Source organism: Chanodichthys erythropterus, chromosome 16 (assembly GCF_024489055.1).
Source record: "Chanodichthys erythropterus isolate Z2021 chromosome 16, ASM2448905v1, whole genome shotgun sequence".
NCBI classification, from domain to species: Eukaryota; Metazoa; Chordata; class Actinopteri; order Cypriniformes; family Xenocyprididae; genus Chanodichthys; species Chanodichthys erythropterus.
In genome coordinates, this window is record NC_090236.1 from 439083 (window position 1) to 458189 (window position 19107).

General features: G+C 39.4%; 6 non-coding genes across 6 annotated transcripts; all 6 read left to right on the forward strand.

The window, feature by feature from the left end:
- The first annotated feature begins 8440 nt into the window (after positions 1-8440).
- On the forward strand, positions 8441-8559 carry LOC137003986 (5S ribosomal RNA). Its single transcript, XR_010892081.1, has one exon. It is a non-coding gene; the product is annotated as a 5S ribosomal RNA (ribosomal RNA).
- Positions 8560-10429: 1870 nt separating this feature from the next.
- LOC137003998 (5S ribosomal RNA) lies at positions 10430-10548 on the forward strand. Its single transcript, XR_010892092.1, has one exon. It is a non-coding gene; the product is annotated as a 5S ribosomal RNA (ribosomal RNA).
- A 1795-nt stretch (positions 10549-12343) lies between these two features.
- On the forward strand, positions 12344-12462 carry LOC137004009 (5S ribosomal RNA). Its single transcript, XR_010892103.1, has one exon. It is a non-coding gene; the product is annotated as a 5S ribosomal RNA (ribosomal RNA).
- Positions 12463-14327: 1865 nt separating this feature from the next.
- Positions 14328-14446, forward strand: LOC137004016 (5S ribosomal RNA). Its single transcript, XR_010892109.1, has one exon. It is a non-coding gene; the product is annotated as a 5S ribosomal RNA (ribosomal RNA).
- A 1799-nt stretch (positions 14447-16245) lies between these two features.
- On the forward strand, positions 16246-16364 carry LOC137003945 (5S ribosomal RNA). The gene has a single exon (XR_010892044.1). It is a non-coding gene; the product is annotated as a 5S ribosomal RNA (ribosomal RNA).
- A 1864-nt stretch (positions 16365-18228) lies between these two features.
- On the forward strand, positions 18229-18347 carry LOC137003946 (5S ribosomal RNA). The gene has a single exon (XR_010892045.1). It is a non-coding gene; the product is annotated as a 5S ribosomal RNA (ribosomal RNA).
- Positions 18348-19107: the final 760 nt, after the last annotated feature.

Below are 19107 nucleotides of genomic sequence, written 5' to 3' on the forward strand. Positions count from 1 at the left end.
AATAAAATAAATTTTATTAACAAAAAGATAAACAAGAATAACTAACACAACAACTAAATGAATACTATGAATGATAAAGGAATAAAGTGCATAAGATACATAGAATACAAGGGATTAAGTTGGGTGTGGCTATGGAAGAGTTACATTATCTTATGGAAAGATAAAGTGTTTTTCTGAAAATAATAAGGTGGAGAACCTTATTATGCACCAAACAAATAAACGAAAGATTATTTGTTATTAACTAACATCAGCTATATTACATCTAATGGAAATTAGGAAATTATATACTGATAATATACAACAATGCCAAGGTCTCTGGAAAGAGGTTTGGTTAAGTGATATTTACATGCCACTTGGTTGAGTCCGACGACGTTGACGTCCTCCACTGGTTGTGCTGGGGGACGATGCAGTGGGGAGAGGAGCCAGAATCTGTTTCAACAGTCTTGAACACGAAGCTCTGTGGGATGCTGATCTCCTGAAGCACCAAAGGGTCCTAAAATCTGGAACATGCAGAGGAGGCCCTGGTGTAGGTGCAGAAGGTCCTTAACAATATGGAACACACAGATGAAGATACCTTGTAGTGAAGGTTTGCTCTCCTGAGCTTAACCTTGTTGCAGATGTCGTTACTCGATGGACGGAAACTCTGAATGTAGTGTTTGTCAATGTTTCTTTCCTCACAAGCTGGAGGCTTAGAATGTGGTCGTCTCTGTTGCTGCCTCACAAGCTGTTGACTCAGATCACAGGATCTGTTGTTGTCTCTTCTGGATGGACCAGAGGCTCAGAACGGTGTTGTGTCTGTTAATGTCTGTCTCCGTGCAGGACAGACTCAGAACGGCATATCTGTTGTGTCTCACCCGATGGGAGTGTCTGTTGAGAGGGTACCCTTTGTCCCTTTCTGATGAGGAGGAGATTGCATTTTGGCGCTTCTTCATTCGAGTGCTGTGATTGGCTGTTGGCATCAGGGGGGACACACAGAGTGTGGCCCACCCTTCTTTCTCCTGTGGAACTCATTTGCATAAAGCACAAAGTTGGAAGTCTTTACAATGTCTTTAAAGTTTACCAATGCATTTCTCACTTTCCAAACCACCACCAGAATACATTTGGCAAATAGCTGTCACTGAGAATACTTATTTCCGTGAAATGGATGTGTAGTTTGCATCAGTTCTAAGGTTTTCAAACATAGTTTTGAATGGATTTGGATGGATCTTTGTGATCTCTCTTTGTTTCACCCATTACTGCTAAGGTCCCGAGGAATTTTTATGGCAGGTCTGTGGCCAACCTTAGGAAGTAGTCTCTAGATGGGTGAAGGGCTGAAACTGCCTATGGACCAATGAGAAGTCCTGTCCTTCCCAGGCTTGGTACAAGAGGTCTTCTTCTTGCCCTCTAAGAGAGGTCTGGATGTTGTCCTTACATCTTTATCTGATGGCGTTGGACAGTTTGTATGTGTTAGGCCACCAAGATCCAATAAAAATGTAGCAAACCTTTGTCCACTGTTACAGATAGAGAGGGGCCCGGCCATAAACTGGGCCCTAGAATGTGCTGTTCACTACAAGGGTTAACCTGACTATTACTGTACTCATTGTCTTATCAATTTACTGTACAGTTTGGGAAAAATTTAAAGTTAAACACACCCCCAAACATCAAAGTTCATTCTAGCACATATAATGTCCCGATTTCAAACACTCATAAAAATCTTTTCTTTAGAGGTTTTCTCATTCTGTCAATAGGTATTTGCTCAGAATGGCAATGGCTATTACTGTAATTATTTTCATGTCATTTTACTGTACATTTTTTAATCAAATTAAAGGCAAAACTCCACTATATAAGTGCATTCTAACTCTTGCAGCACCCAGTCGACTTGGTGGCAGACAACACCCTGAGGACAACCAACAGAGATGCAACCGAAGATGGAGACCCAGATGGAGCTGATGAGCTCACGTGCAGCCGATGGTCCCGGTGACCGAGGTGGAGCTGGGAATCCTGAGGACAGAGACTGAGTCGGTGGGACTGAGGATGGAGGCAGAGCTGGGGGGAAGGTAGAGCCAGATGGAGCTGTAGGTGTAGGCAGGTCAATGCTTGACCAAGGGGGAGCCTGAGGGATGAGGGAACCCAGATAAGCTATATGGCCGATGGTGGATCTGAAGTGTCGAAGGGCCGAAGTGGAGCAGTGGGCACAGAGGCTGGAGGTGGAAACAGGGGATCTTCTGTGTGAGAAGGAGCTGTTGGCCTGAAGACACTTGGCATCTCTTGCTGGCATGTGGAGGATGTAGAAGGTGATGGTGGGGCTGAGGAACTGGCTGAATGAAGAGGTGTGAGAGGGAGGCTGGGTGGGAATTCAGGAAATACAAGGGACACTACAGATACAGGTGCTGGAGATACAGATGGTACACCAGAGACCAGACAGGAAGAGGCCCAAGGGTGGAGTCGCAGGTGGGAGGCAGAATAGCGCCCCATTGGAAATACAGGGTAGAATCACCTCTCCAAAAAAGTCTATCAAGATCACTTCAACAAATCCTTCAGTTCATCAAAATATTTGCCAGAGTTTTACATACACATTTCCACAGCAGTGGTGTTGTGGGCAGAGTTTTTTTCCCAGCCCTCAAACTCCACAATCACTAACTCAGTGATGAATGGTGTTGCCAGCTTGCACACCTGGTAAGACTCTGTAGGTGGTCTGAGCTACAAAACACTCTGTCCTTATCATTGGTATGGGCTTGTCTCTCATGGTGGCCGGTCTCCACTGTCTGCGGTGGGCTCAAACAGCATCTCCGTCACATCGTTCATCGTTGGTGGTGGTTGGCTGGCCTCTGGCACTGGAGTGGGACTGGTGGTGAAGTCAAACAAAGGAACTAATAAGGGAGTAAATGAACACTGGAGGAAACTAATTACATAATTAACAGACTGTTCAAACTAAGAAACACAACACAGCAGACATGTGACACTGTAGTCATGTTGACAATTTTATTGATGCTATTACTACTTAATAGTAATAGATTACTACTACTCTGGACCTTGACTGTTGCAACTTTGTTGCTTTCAATGGAGGATGAAAAAACCTCTTGGATTTTGCATAAATATCATAATTTGACATGAAACAAATGTGATTTTTGGGTGAACTAACCCTTTAATATAACTCTGATTGTGTTCATCAAAAAGACAAATGTCATTGAAAAGAACATTCCTCCTCCTCTCAACGCTCTCCCACTCCAGCATGAGATGCAGCCTGTAACACATCAAGCAAAATTTTGGCATTCTCATGAAAATAGCATTCCCCTCCTCTCAATGCTGTGACAGGTGCCTCTTACTTGCTTCAGTGCGAAACACAGCCAGTAGCACTTTAATAATTCGCCACTCAACTCCGGGCATGGCAGGCCATCCCCATGCTGTCGAGCTGGATATCAGAAATAACAGAACGAGTCTACTAGCTCCATTTCGCTCGCAGACCACCACGCTTCTTGGGCATGATTTACTCCTCAGTCTCCGGCAACAGGTCTCATGTCCTCCAAGCCAAAGTGCAGTCTCTGCTAGAAAAAGGTGATGTGGAGATAGTTCCCTCAGAATGCAGAGAGTCAGGCTTTTACAGCTGCTACTTCCTTGTTCCAAAGAATGATGGCGGTCTCAGGCCCATTCTTGATCTGTGACGTCTGAACCGGATCCTCCTGAGATTAATTTATATTGGTCAATCTGAAAGACTCTGACTTTCATATCTAGAAAGCCCCCCACAAAAGGCCATTCTTGAGATTTGCCTTTGAGGGAGTGGTATACGAATTCCTAAATTCCTTCCATTCATACTCTCTAGAGCTCCGCATAACTTTATGAAGTGTGTAGATGCGGCCCTCTCTTTTTTGCAACAGAACAGAAAATCGGGAGCATGGCAGCCTTTTTCAAGTTGGGATCTATTCTTCCCCTTAATAGATTTCAGAAGCGGCAAGGCCATTTGCAACCACTACAGCACTGGTTGAAAGACGTGTTCCACCTCGTGAGTGGCACACAGGCCTGCACCTTCTTAGAGTTCGCCACCACTGTGTTCTTGGTCCCCTTGAAATCGTCCCATTTTTATTAGAACAGGATAATGCTGGGCTCTGTTTCCAGAAGGAAAGTGGTCATGACAGACATCTCCAAGATGGGTTTGGGGCCCTGTGTGACTGCAGAATAGCCTTCAGCTCATGGGCGACTCCCTTGATGAATTGGCACATCAACCATCTGATGGGATACGTTGGCACTTTGATGTTTAGGGTAAATTCACCTTTAGTTTTCTCCCAAACTGTACAGTAAAAATATATGATAATAAGTACAGTAATAGTCAGGTTGACCCTGAATAAATATCAGTTGACAAAATGAGCAAACCTATCAAGAAAAGATTTTTATGAGTGTTTGAAAATAAGACATGATGTAAGTGCTAGAATGACTTTTGATGTTTGAAGGTGAGTTTGCCTTTAATTTTCTCCCAAACTCTACAGTAAAATGATATGCCAGAATGAGCAAACCTATTAGTGTTCGAATTTGGGCCATATGTGCTAGAATGCACTTTGATATTGGAGGTGAGTTTGCCTTTAAGTTTCTCCCATACTGTACAGTAAAATGATACAACAATGAGTACAGTAATATCTAGGGTGACCCTGAATAACAATCAATTGAAGGAATTAGCTAACCTATAAAGAAAATATTTTTATGAGTGTTTGAATATAGGCTACAGTGCAAGTGCTTGGATGCACTTTGATATTATAGGTGAGTTTGACTTTAATTTTCTCCCAAACTGTACAGTAAAATGATACGAATATGAGTACAGTAATAGCTAGAGTAACCCTTAATAAATATCAGTTGACAGAATGAGCAAACCTTTAAAGGAAAGATTTTCATGAGTGTTGGAAAATGGGCCACGGTGCAAGTGCTTGAATGCACTTTGATATTATAGGTGAGTTTGACTTTAATTTTTGCCTAAACTGTACAGTAAAAATATATGAAAATGAGCACAGTAATATCCAGGGTGACCCTGAATAAATATCAGTTGACAGAATTAGCTAACCTATAAAGAAAATATTTTTTATGAGTGTTTGAATATGGGCTACAGTGCAAGTGCTAAAATGCACTTTGATATTATAGGTGAGTTTGACTTTAATTTTCTCCCATACTGTACAGTAAAATGATACAAAAATGAGTACAGTAATAGCCAGAGTAACACTTAATAAATATCAGTTGACAGAATGAGCAAATATGTAAAGAAAAAGTTTTTATGAGTGTTTGAAAATGGATATTGTGGGTGAGTTTGACTTTAATTTTCTCGCAAACTGTACAGTAAAATGAAATGAAAATTGGTACAGTAATAGCCAGTGTGACCCTGAATAACTATCAGTTGACAGAATGAGCTAACCTATAAAGAAAAGATTTTTATGAGGGTTTGAATATGGGCTACAGTGCAAGTGCTTGAATGCACTTTGATATTATAGGTGAGTTTGACTTTAATTTTCTCCCATACTGTACAGTAAAATGATACAAAAATGAGTACAGTAATAGCCAGAGTAACACTTAATAAATATCAGTTGACAGAATGAGCTAACCTATGAAGGTACTTTTTACAATTTTTATTTTTGATGTGTATATGTTTTATATATAAAAATAAAACAATTTACATTAAGCATGTATGATAATTAACATTAAAATTAATAAATAATGTTTAAATAATTATTGTATATATAAAAACACTAAAATCAAAAATTTTAATTTAATAGTAAAATTAATGATCAATATTAATTAACATTACTATTAAGATTAATGTTAACATTAATAATGTAGAACAATAAACGAATATTAAACATTACAACAAAAAAAGTAATAAAATTAATAAATTATGTATAAAACTCATATTAGCATTAATTAATATGCATAATGTATAATAATTAATGTATAATATTTATAAAACATTAAAATCAATAATAAAAAAAATAATTAAAAAAATCAAATTAATAAATGATTCATAATAATTACCATTAATATTAACATTAACATATGATGTATAGCACATATAGAGACATAATAAGATGGGGAAAAAAGCAATATATAACTTATCTGATGTCTCTTTACGTTCTTGTCCTTTTTACGGTTAACTGCAAGAGTATAAAGGAAACTGCCGTCTTTAAATGCATTTAGACCGTTTCCAGCACCCATACCGTAAGTGCAGGAATAGACGAGCGACCTAAAAAAAAAGTGCGGCTGGCTTGACCGTGTATTTTCGACGCGCGGCCCACTTGACCGCAGTGCGCTACTGCGACATTATCATGTAAAATCTTGAATATCAGGCAAATTATCAAAAAAATATATCGAGTTTCATTCATTACTTAGCACATAATTATACCAAACGTAACTTACCTCAGAGTATAATAACCGCTCACACAGCTAGACAGCTAGATGACGTTCTCCGATCCTCGCTCAATGATTGGTCTGTTGAGCGCTGAGCTCCGCTCAGCATTGCTCAACCATTGGCTGATCGCTGCTCAGCATCGCTCAACCATTGGACGGCTGACGATCGCTTAGGTACTTGGAGGAGAATTCGCCTGGGAATACCAGGTGCTGTAAGCTTTTGCTTTATCTACTCAGTTCACCATGGCTCGGCTCTATCCTTTTTTAAATTCAATTGCTTCATTTCTTTTCTTTCATTTTGCTTTTATCTCTGGCTTCTCTCTGCTTTCGCTGTGGCACAGGACAGCTCATCCTCGTCATTCTTCCTTTCTCCTGCAGGGGGCGATCGACAGACTTTCTCTCTCAGTCTAAGCGAGGCAGACCTCTAAAGTGCCTCTTCTTTTGTAACCCTCCACTCCTCAGCTTCAACTACACCAGAGGTTGCCTAACTTTTTTGTCAGCCGAACCCTGACATTTTTAAATGAATTTTTCAAAATGGAAACCACACATTCACATGTTCATGGTTTTTTAATGTTTGTAACGGGCACATGATGACATGAAAGAGAAATATCGAGCCCCCCCACCTTTTTTTTTAGTAGGCTAATTAAGTGGTTTTATTAAAATATTATTTATATATAGGTCTGCGAGCATAAGAGCCTCTTGCTGTTGTTGTAAATGACAACTGTCCTGTGAATTAAAATAAAAGGAATATTTGATAGGCCTAATTAACAGCCTAATACTTATTTGATGTTGCAAGTTACAATGCTAATATTTATGTCTAAAATTCTACACTTTCAAACGTTCAGAACTTCGAGCTTAGATTTTGCCGAATACTGGTGAAAGCTAACTTCTATGTCGGAAATCGTGCGAAATGCGAACGTGTAAAATGAAGTAAACCTGGCGCATATTTGCCTTCCCAAAATGCACCACCGCACATACAGAGATGGAGTAGGTGAGAAGCAGCATTTATTGTGCGAACCGAGGTGCTCGGAGACGCTGAAAACACCGTAAGCTGAACGACAGTGTTGCTCTTGACTCTGAAACACGCAGCGCAACAGACTATTCAGTCGCAGCTATAACCTGTCTGAAGTACAATACTCTGAAACACGCAGCGCAACAGACTATTCAGTCGCAGCTATAACCTGTCTGAAGTACAATTATATTATGATTACTTCTGCAGTCACATTTAAGATAACAATTTTACAAGCTGTTTAATTGTTAGCTTTTTACCAAAACCACCTGCAGTCTCTACCCCGCCCCCCACTTCCCAATTGGGACACGCTGAACTAAATTAATGAAATAAACAGTTTCACCTTACACTGGGCTACCTACATATTTGTCATGAGTTTGTTGTCAATGAACTAAGCCTACTTTATGAATTAAATGGTGTGATGTAGGCCTATGGATTCCTGAGGGAACAACTTGGATGATTATGGACAAACTTTAGTTTACAGGCATTTTCTGTGTGAGTCAATGGAAGGAAATGGAGCCAATCTACTAATCACAGTTTCAAAAGTATAGCCACATGACATAAACAGTGCTCTTGTTTGTTAAAAGGATTTTAATATTCAAAAATGAATCACTAAGCTTTTCTTTGTAAAGTTATCCAGTTTCACAACTTTTAGTTTTACTGTAAAAAAAAAAAAAAAAAAAAAAAGAAAAAGAAAAAAGAAAAATAGATAAGGCTGTCAATTCCTATCGATCTGTTCATTTTATTGTTCTAGTTCAGGGATTCCCAAATGGGGTTTCATGAGGGAATGCCGGTGGTTTGTGAGTTGATGAAAGGCTAATACATAAATGTGAAATCATACTAAATGTGCAGTGCTGCAGAATTAATCGACATTATCTAAAATCGAGACAGCTTTCATTGAAGCGAGAATATTTTTTTAAAAATAAATAACTGTATTTATTTTAAAAAGAAAAAAAAAGTTTAAAAAGACACGAAAAAACGTTGGCTGTTTCTCTTGCAGCTACAGCCCGAGCCGTGTAGGGCTGCCGCACCGTTGTGCTTCCTTTAAATAGCTCGCTATCGACCGAAACTCTCGCTTACGGCCATACCACCCTGAGCACGCCCGATCTCGTCCGATCTCGGAAGCTAAGCAGGGTCGGGCCTGGTTAGTACTTGGATGGGAGACCGCCTGGGAATACCAGGTGCTGTAAGCTTTTGCTTTATCTACTCAGTTCACCATGGCTCGGCTCTATCCTTTTTTAAATTCAATTGCTTCATTTCTTTTCTTTCATTTTGCTTTTATCTCTGGCCTCTCTCTGCTTTCGCTGTGGCACAGGACAGCTCATCCTCGTCATTCTTCCTTTCTCCTGCAGGGGGCGATCGACAGACTTTCTCTCTCAGTCTAAGCGAGGCAGACCTCTAAAGTGCCTCTTCTTTTGTAACCCTCCACTCCTCAGCTTCAACTACACCAGAGGTTGCCTAACTTTTTTGTCAGCCGAACCCTGACATTTTTAAATGAATTTTTCAAAATGGAAACCACACATTCACATGTTCATGGTTTTTTAATGTTTGTAACGGGCACATGATGACATGAAAGAGAAATATCGAGCCCCCCCACCTTTTTTTTTTAGTAGGCTAATTAAGTGGTTTTATTAAAATATTATTTATATATAGGGCTGCGAGCATAAGAGCCTCTTGCTGTTGTTGTAAATGACAACTGTCCTGTGAATTAAAATAAAAGGAATATTTGATAGGCCTAATTAACAGCCTAATACTTATTTGATGTTGCAAGTTACAATGCTAATATTTATGTCTAAAATTCTACACTTTCAAACGTTCAGAACTTCGAGCTTAGATTTTGCCGAATACTGGTGAAAGCTAACTTCTATGTCGGAAATCGTGCGAAATGCGAACGTGTAAAATGAAGTAAACCTGGCGCATATTTGCCTTCCCAAAATGCACCACCGCACATACAGAGATGGAGTAAGGTGAGAAGCAGCATTTATTGTGCGAACCGAGGTGCTCGGAGACGCTGAAAACACCGTAAGCTGAACGACAGTGTTGCTCTTGACTCTGAAACACGCAGCGCAACAGACTATTCAGTCGCAGTTATAACCTGTCTGAAGTACAATACTCTGAAACACGCAGCGCAACAGACTATTCAGTCGCAGCTATAACCTGTCTGAAGTACAATTATATTATGATTACTTCTGCAGTCACATTTAAGATAACAATTTTACAAGCTGTTTAATTGTTAGCTTTTTACCAAAACCACCTGCAGTCTCTACCCCGCCCCCCCACTTCCCAATTGGGACACGCTGAACTAAATTAATGAAATAAACAGTTTCACCTTACACTGGGCTACCTACATATTTGTCATGAGTTTGTTGTCAATGAACTAAGCCTACTTTATGAATTAAATGGTGTGATGTAGGCCTATGGATTCCTGAGAGAAGAACTTGGATGATTATGGACAAACTTTAGTTTACAGGCATTTTCTGTGTGAGTCAATGGAAGGAAATGGAGCCAATCTACTAATCACAGTTTCAAAAGTATAGCCACATGACATAAACAGTGCTCTTGTTTGTTAAAAGGATTTTAATATTCAAAAATGAATCACTAAGCTTTTCTTTGTAAAGTTATCCAGTTTCACAACTTTTAGTTTTACTGTAAAAAAAAAAAAAAAAAAAAAAAAAGAAAAAGAAAAAAGAAAAATAGATAAGGCTGTCAATTCCTATCGATCTGTTCATTTTATTGTTCTAGTTCAGGGATTCCCAAATGGGGTTTCATGAGGGAATGCCGGTGGTTTGTGAGTTGATGAAAGGCTAATACATTAATATGAAATCATATTAAATGTGCAGTGCTGCAGAATTAATCGACATTATCTAAAATCGAGACAGCTTTCATTGAAGCGAGAATATTTTTTTAAAAATAAATAACTGTATTTATTTTAAAAAGAAAAAAAAAAGTTTAAAAAGACACGAAAAAACGTTGGCTGTTTCTCTTGCAGCTACAGCCCGAGCCGTGTAGGGCTGCCGCACCGTTGTGCTTCCTTTAAATAGCTCGCTATCGACCGAAACTCTCGCTTACGGCCATACCACCCTGAGCACGCCCGATCTCGTCCGATCTCGGAAGCTAAGCAGGGTCGGGCCTGGTTAGTACTTGGATGGGAGACCGCCTGGGAATACCAGGTGCTGTAAGCTTTTGCTTTATCTACTCAGTTCACCATGGCTCGGCTCTATCCTTTTTTAAATTCAATTGCTTCATTTCTTTTCTTTCATTTTGCTTTTATCTCTGGCTTCTCTCTGCTTTCGCTGTGGCACAGGACAGCTCATCCTCGTCATTCTTCCTTTCTCCTGCAGGTGGCGATCGACAGACTTTCTCTCTCAGTCTAAGCGAGGCAGACCTCTAAAGTGCCTCTTCTTTTGTAACCCTCCACTCCTCAGCTTCAACTACACCAGAGGTTGCCTAACTTTTTTGTCAGCCGAACCCTGACATTTTTAAATGAATTTTTCAAAATGGAAACCACACATTCACATGTTCATGGTTTTTTAATGTTTGTAACGGGCACATGATGACATGAAAGAGAAATATCGAGCCCCCCACCTTTTTTTTTAGTAGGCTAAGTGGTTTTATTAAAATATTATTTATATATAGGGCTGCGAGCATAAGAGCCTCTTGCTGTTGTCTTAAATGACAACTGTCCTGTGAATTAAAATAAAAGGAATATTTGATAGGCCTAATTAACAGCCTAATACTTATTTGATGTTGCAAGTTACAATGCTAATATTTATGTCTAAAATTCTACACTTTCAAACGTTCAGAACTTCGAGCTTAGATTTTGCCGAATACTGGTGAAAGCTAACTTCTATGTCGGAAATCGTGCGAAATGCGAACGTGTAAAATGAAGTAAACCTGGCGCATATTTGCCTTCCCAAAATGCACCACCGCACATACAGAGATGGAGTAGGTGAGAAGCAGCATTTATTGTGCGAACCGAGGTGCTCGGAGACGCTGAAAACACCGTAAGCTGAACGACAGTGTTGCTCTTGACTCTGAAACACGCAGCGCAACAGACTATTCAGTCGCAGCTATAACCTGTCTGAAGTACAATTATATTATGATTACTTCTGCAGTCACATTTAAGATAACAATTTTACAAGCTGTTTAATTGTTAGCTTTTTACCAAAACCACCTGCAGTCTCTACCCCGCCCCCCACTTACCAATTGGGACACGCTGAACTAAATTAATGAAATAAACAGTTTCACCTTACACTGGGCTACCTACATATTTGTCATGAGTTTGTTGTCAATGAACTAAGCCTACTTTATGAATTAAATGGTGTGATGTAGGCCTATGGATTCCTGAGGGAACAACTTGGATGATTATGGACAAACTTTAGTTTACAGGCATTTTCTGTGTGAGTCAATGGAAGGAAATGGAGCCAATCTACTAATCACAGTTTCAAAAGTATAGCCACATGACATAAACAGTGCTCTTGTTTGTTAAAAGGATTTTAATATTCAAAAATGAATCACTAAGCTTTTCTTTGTAAAGTTGTCCAGTTTCACAACTTTTAGTTTTACTGTAAAAAAAAAAAAAAAAAAAAAGAAAAAGAAAACAGAAAAATAGACAAGGCTGTCAATTCCTATCGATCTGTTCATTTTATTGTTCTAGTTCAGGGATTCCCAAATGGGGTTTCATGAGGGAATGCCGGTGGTTTGTGAGTTGATGAAAGGCTAATACATAAATGTGAAATCATACTAAATGTGCAGTGCTGCAGAATTAATCGACATTATCTAAAATCGAGACAGCTTTCATTGAAGCGAGAATATTTTTTTTAAATAAATAACTGTATTTATTTTAAAAAGAAAAAAAAAAGTTTAAAAAGACACGAAAAAACGTTGGCTGTTTCTCTTGCAGCTACAGCCCGAGCCGTGTAGGGCTGCCGCACCGTTGTGCTTCCTTTAAATAGCTCGCTATCGACCGAAACTCTCGCTTACGGCCATACCACCCTGAGCACGCCCGATCTCGTCCGATCTCGGAAGCTAAGCAGGGTCGGGCCTGGTTAGTACTTGGATGGGAGACCGCCTGGGAATACCAGGTGCTGTAAGCTTTTGCTTTATCTACTCAGTTCACCATGGCTCGGCTCTATCCTTTTTTAAATTCAATTGCTTCATTTCTTTTCTTTCATTTTGCTTTTATCTCTGGCCTCTCTCTGCTTTCGCTGTGGCACAGGACAGCTCATCCTCGTCATTCTTCCTTTCTCCTGCAGGGGGCGATCGACAGACTTTCTCTCTCAGTCTAAGCGAGGCAGACCTCTAAAGTGCCTCTTCTTTTGTAACCCTCCACTCCTCAGCTTCAACTACACCAGAGGTTGCCTAACTTTTTTGTCAGCCGAACCCTGACATTTTTAAATGAATTTTTCAAAATGGAAACCACACATTCACATGTTCATGGTTTTTTAATGTTTGTAACGGGCACATGATGACATGAAAGAGAAATATCGAGCCCCCACCTTTTTTTTTAGTAGGCTAATTAAGTGGTTTTATTAAAATATTATTTATATATAGGGCTGCGAGCATAAGAGCCTCTTGCTGTTGTTGTAAATGACAACTGTCCTGTGAATTAAAATAAAAGGAATATTTGATAGGCCTAATTAACAGCCTAATACTTATTTGATGTTGCAAGTTACAATGCTAATATTTATGTCTAAAATTCTACACTTTCAAACGTTCAGAACTTCGAGCTTAGATTTTGCCGAATACTGGTGAAAGCTAACTTCTATGTCGGAAATCGTGCGAAATGCGAACGTGTAAAATGAAGTAAACCTGGCGCATATTTGCCTTCCCAAAATGCACCACCGCACATACAGAGATGGAGTAAGGTGAGAAGCAGCATTTATTGTGCGAACCGAGGTGCTCGGAGACGCTGAAAACACCGTAAGCTGAACGACAGTGTTGCTCTTGACTCTGAAACACGCAGCGCAACAGACTATTCAGTCGCAGTTATAACCTGTCTGAAGTACAATACTCTGAAACACGCAGCGCAACAGACTATTCAGTCGCAGCTATAACCTGTCTGAAGTACAATTATATTATGATTACTTCTGCAGTCACATTTAAGATAACAATTTTACAAGCTGTTTAATTGTTAGCTTTTTACCAAAACCACCTGCAGTCTCTACCCCGCCCCCCCACTTCCCAATTGGGACACGCTGAACTAAATTAATGAAATAAACAGTTTCACCTTACACTGGGCTACCTACATATTTGTCATGAGTTTGTTGTCAATGAACTAAGCCTACTTTATGAATTAAATGGTGTGATGTAGGCCTATGGATTCCTGAGAGAAGAACTTGGATGATTATGGACAAACTTTAGTTTACAGGCATTTTCTGTGTGAGTCAATGGAAGGAAATGGAGCCAATCTACTAATCACAGTTTCAAAAGTATAGCCACATGACATAAACAGTGCTCTTGTTTGTTAAAAGGATTTTAATATTCAAAAATGAATCACTAAGCTTTTCTTTGTAAAGTTATCCAGTTTCACAACTTTTAGTTTTACTGTAAAAAAAAAAAAAAAAAAAAAAAGAAAAAGAAAAAAGAAAAATAGATAAGGCTGTCAATTCCTATCGATCTGTTCATTTTATTGTTCTAGTTCAGGGATTCCCAAATGGGGTTTCATGAGGGAATGCCGGTGGTTTGTGAGTTGATGAAAGGCTAATACATTAATATGAAATCATATTAAATGTGCAGTGCTGCAGAATTAATCGACATTATCTAAAATCGAGACAGCTTTCATTGAAGCGAGAATATTTTTTTAAAAATAAATAACTGTATTTATTTTAAAAAGAAAAAAAAAAGTTTAAAAAGACACGAAAAAACGTTGGCTGTTTCTCTTGCAGCTACAGCCCGAGCCGTGTAGGGCTGCCGCACCGTTGTGCTTCCTTTAAATAGCTCGCTATCGACCGAAACTCTCGCTTACGGCCATACCACCCTGAGCACGCCCGATCTCGTCCGATCTCGGAAGCTAAGCAGGGTCGGGCCTGGTTAGTACTTGGATGGGAGACCGCCTGGGAATACCAGGTGCTGTAAGCTTTTGCTTTATCTACTCAGTTCACCATGGCTCGGCTCTATCCTTTTTTAAATTCAATTGCTTCATTTCTTTTCTTTCATTTTGCTTTTATCTCTGGCTTCTCTCTGCTTTCGCTGTGGCACAGGACAGCTCATCCTCGTCATTCTTCCTTTCTCCTGCAGGTGGCGATCGACAGACTTTCTCTCTCAGTCTAAGCGAGGCAGACCTCTAAAGTGCCTCTTCTTTTGTAACCCTCCACTCCTCAGCTTCAACTACACCAGAGGTTGCCTAACTTTTTTGTCAGCCGAACCCTGACATTTTTAAATGAATTTTTCAAAATGGAAACCACACATTCACATGTTCATGGTTTTTTAATGTTTGTAACGGGCACATGATGACATGAAAGAGAAATATCGAGCCCACCCACCTTTTTTTTTAGTAGGCTAAGTGGTTTTATTAAAATATTATTTATATATAGGGCTGCGAGCATAAGAGCCTCTTGCTGTTGTCTTAAATGACAACTGTCCTGTGAATTAAAATAAAAGGAATATTTGATAGGCCTAATTAACAGCCTAATACTTATTTGATGTTGCAAGTTACAATGCTAATATTTATGTCTAAAATTCTACACTTTCAAACGTTCAGAACTTCGAGCTTAGATTTTGCCGAATACTGGTGAAAGCTAACTTCTATGTCGGAAATCGTGCGAAATGCGAACGTGTAAAATGAAGTAAACCTGGCGCATATTTGCCTTCCCAAAATGCACCACCGCACATACAGAGATGGAGTAGGTGAGAAGCAGCATTTATTGTGCGAACCGAGGTGCTCGGAGACGCTGAAAACACCGTAAGCTGAACGACAGTGTTGCTCTTGACTCTGAAACACGCAGCGCAACAGACTATTCAGTCGCAGCTATAACCTGTCTGAAGTACAATTATATTATGATTACTTCTGCAGTCACATTTAAGATAACAATTTTACAAGCTGTTTAATTGTTAGCTTTTTACCAAAACCACCTGCAGTCTCTACCCCGCCCCCCACTTACCAATTGGGACACGCTGAACTAAATTAATGAAATAAACAGTTTCACCTTACACTGGGCTACCTACATATTTGTCATGAGTTTGTTGTCAATGAACTAAGCCTACTTTATGAATTAAATGGTGTGATGTAGGCCTATGGATTCCTGAGGGAACAACTTGGATGATTATGGACAAACTTTAGTTTACAGGCATTTTCTGTGTGAGTCAATGGAAGGAAATGGAGCCAATCTACTAATCACAGTTTCAAAAGTATAGCCACATGACATAAACAGTGCTCTTGTTTGTTAAAAGGATTTTAATATTCAAAAATGAATCACTAAGCTTTTCTTTGTAAAGTTGTCCAGTTTCACAACTTTTAGTTTTACTGTAAAAAAAAAAAAAAAAAAAAAAAGAAAAAGAAAAAAGAAAAATAGATAAGGCTGTCAATTCCTATCGATCTGTTCATTTTATTGTTCTAGTTCAGGGATTCCCAAATGGGGTTTCATGAGGGAATGCCGGTGGTTTGTGAGTTGATGAAAGGCTAATACATAAATGTGAAATCATACTAAATGTGCAGTGCTGCAGAATTAATCGACATTATCTAAAATCGAGACAGCTTTCATTGAAGCGAGAATATTTTTTTTTAAATAAATAACTGTATTTATTTTAAAAAGAAAAAAAAAAGTTTAAAAAGACACGAAAAAACGTTGGCTGTTTCTCTTGCAGCTACAGCCCGAGCCGTGTAGGGCTGCCGCACCGTTGTGCTTCCTTTAAATAGCTCGCTATCGACCGAAACTCTCGCTTACGGCCATACCACCCTGAGCACGCCCGATCTCGTCCGATCTCGGAAGCTAAGCAGGGTCGGGCCTGGTTAGTACTTGGATGGGAGACCGCCTGGGAATACCAGGTGCTGTAAGCTTTTGCTTTATCTACTCAGTTCACCATGGCTCGGCTCTATCCTTTTTTAAATTCAATTGCTTCATTTCTTTTCTTTCATTTTGCTTTTATCTCTGGCCTCTCTCTGCTTTCGCTGTGGCACAGGACAGCTCATCCTCGTCATTCTTCCTTTCTCCTGCAGGGGGCGATCGACAGACTTTCTCTCTCAGTCTAAGCGAGGCAGACCTCTAAAGTGCCTCTTCTTTTGTAACCCTCCACTCCTCAGCTTCAACTACACCAGAGGTTGCCTAACTTTTTTGTCAGCCGAACCCTGACATTTTTAAATGAATTTTTCAAAATGGAAACCACACATTCACATGTTCATGGTTTTTTAATGTTTGTAACGGGCACATGATGACATGAAAGAGAAATATCGAGCCCCCCCACCTTTTTTTTTAGTAGGCTAATTAAGTGGTTTTATTAAAATATTATTTATATATAGGGCTGCGAGCATAAGAGCCTCTTGCTGTTGTTGTAAATGACAACTGTCCTGTGAATTAAAATAAAAGGAATATTTGATAGGCCTAATTAACAGCCTAATACTTATTTGATGTTGCAAGTTACAATGCTAATATTTATGTCTAAAATTCTACACTTTCAAACGTTCAGAACTTCGAGCTTAGATTTTGCCGAATACTGGTGAAAGCTAACTTCTATGTCGGAAATCGTGCGAAATGCGAACGTGTAAAATGAAGTAAACCTGGCGCATATTTGCCTTCCCAAAATGCACCACCGCACATACAGAGATGGAGTAAGGTGAGAAGCAGCATTTATTGTGCGAACCGAGGTGCTCGGAGACGCTGAAAACACCGTAAGCTGAACGACAGTGTTGCTCTTGACTCTGAAACACGCAGCGCAACAGACTATTCAGTCGCAGTTATAACCTGTCTGAAGTACAATACTCTGAAACACGCAGCGCAACAGACTATTCAGTCGCAGCTATAACCTGTCTGAAGTACAATTATATTATGATTACTTCTGCAGTCACATTTAAGATAACAATTTTACAAGCTGTTTAATTGTTAGCTTTTTACCAAAACCACCTGCAGTCTCTACCCCGCCCCCCCACTTCCCAATTGGGACACGCTGAACTAAATTAATGAAATAAACAGTTTCACCTTACACTGGGCTACCTACATATTTGTCATGAGTTTGTTGTCAATGAACTAAGCCTACTTTATGAATTAAATGGTGTGATGTAGGCCTATGGATTCCTGAGAGAAGAACTTGGATGATTATGGACAAACTTTAGTTTACAGGCATTTTCTGTGTGAGTCAATGGAAGGAAATGGAGCCAATCTACTAATCACAGTTTCAAAAGTATAGCCACATGACATAAACAGTGCTCTTGTTTGTTAAAAGGATTTTAATATTCAAAAATGAATCACTAAGCTTTTCTTTGTAAAGTTATCCAGTTTCACAACTTTTAGTTTTACTGTAAAAAAAAAAAAAAAAAAAAAGAAAAAGAAAAAAGAAAAATAGATAAGGCTGTCAATTCCTATCGATCTGTTCATTTTATTGTTCTAGTTCAGGGATTCCCAAATGGGGTTTCATGAGGGAATGCCGGTGGTTTGTGAGTTGATGAAAGGCTAATACATAAATGTGAAATCATATTAAATGTGCAGTGCTGCAGAATTAATCGACATTATCTAAAATCGAGACAGCTTTCATTGAAGCGAGAATATTTTTTTAAAAATAAATAACTGTATTTATTTTAAAAAGAAAAAAAAAGTTTAAAAAGACACGAAAAAACGTTGGCTGTTTCTCTTGCAGCTACAGCCCGAGCCGTGTAGGGCTGCCGCACCGTTGTGCTTCCTTTAAATAGCTCGCTATCGACCGAAACTCTCGCTTACGGCCATACCACCCTGAGCACGCCCGATCTCGTCCGATCTCGGAAGCTAAGCAGGGTCGGGCCTGGTTAGTACTTGGATGGGAGACCGCCTGGGAATACCAGGTGCTGTAAGCTTTTGCTTTATCTACTCAGTTCACCATGGCTCGGCTCTATCCTTTTTTAAATTCAATTGCTTCATTTCTTTTCTTTCATTTTGCTTTTATCTCTGGCTTCTCTCTGCTTTCGCTGTGGCACAGGACAGCTCATCCTCGTCATTCTTCCTTTCTCCTGCAGGTGGCGATCGACAGACTTTCTCTCTCAGTCTAAGCGAGGCAGACCTCTAAAGTGCCTCTTCTTTTGTAACCCTCCACTCCTCAGCTTCAACTACACCAGAGGTTGCCTAACTTTTTTGTCAGCCGAACCCTGACATTTTTAAATGAATTTTTCAAAATGGAAACCACACATTCACATGTTCATGGTTTTTTAATGTTTGTAACGGGCACATGATGACATGAAAGAGAAATATCGAGCCCCCCCACCTTTTTTTTTAGTAGGCTAAGTGGTTTTATTAAAATATTATTTATATATAGGGCTGCGAGCATAAGAGCCTCTTGCTGTTGTCTTAAATGACAACTGTCCTGTGAATTAAAATAAAAGGAATATTTGATAGGCCTAATTAACAGCCTAATACTTATTTGATGTTGCAAGTTACAATGCTAATATTTATGTCTAAAATTCTACACTTTCAAACGTTCAGAACTTCGAGCTTAGATTTTGCCGAATACTGGTGAAAGCTAACTTCTATGTCGGAAATCGTGCGAAATGCGAACGTGTAAAATGAAGTAAACCTGGCGCATATTTGCCTTCCCAAAATGCACCACCGCACATACAGAGA